The following is a 743-nucleotide window of genomic DNA, read 5'->3' as shown; positions in this document are numbered from 1 at the left end:
TTTTATTTAAAATATATATCATATTTAAATTATTATGTTTATTAATTATATAGTTATTTTAAAACTAATATATATTTTATTAATATATAAAATATTTTATTTTATTAATAAATAGTTTTATTAATTTTAATTTAAATATTATTTTATTAATATATTAGTATATTATAAATATTATTAATCTTTATAAATATTATAAATAATTATAAATATTAATATTATAAATATTGTAGTGCCAATCTCATAATTTTGTTGGCTTGCATTAAATTGCATTTTTGGTTGGCACTAATGAAATATAATGTCAAAAACTTAATAATTATTGTTGTGCGCACGTGTCAAGCAGGTCGTCGGAGACCGCACGCTCCGCCCCACGAAGTATTGTCCGCTTCGGCTAGGTCCAGACCGGGAGCGTGCCCAATGGTCCCCACCGAGGGTTGTCCCTGGAGCTCCTGATCGGGCCCCATCGGAGGTTGTACCTCTCCGGCCCAGCGTCACGCAGACGGCCTCACGGTTTTGTCCTTCGTCCTTTGGGCAAAAGGTGCCTCGTGAGGGAAGGTATACTCGTATCCCTCTTAAGCACATGCACACACCAGAGTTGCCCGATGTGGGACTATTAAGGGAGGTCCCCCCATAGCCTGCCCACAACATGCCCCCCACTCTGGAGGGTGCATGTGCGGACAGGGGGCGGGTGCCCCCTTCCTGGCGCGCCACTGTTGTGCGCACGTGTCAAGCAGGTCGTCGGAGAC

The sequence above is a fragment of the Elaeis guineensis genome, chromosome 9 (assembly GCF_000442705.2).
Source record: "Elaeis guineensis isolate ETL-2024a chromosome 9, EG11, whole genome shotgun sequence".
Classification (NCBI taxonomy): domain Eukaryota; kingdom Viridiplantae; phylum Streptophyta; class Magnoliopsida; order Arecales; family Arecaceae; genus Elaeis; species Elaeis guineensis.
The sequence above is the reverse complement of the archived record's forward strand: the minus strand, read 5'-3'. Positions refer to the sequence as shown.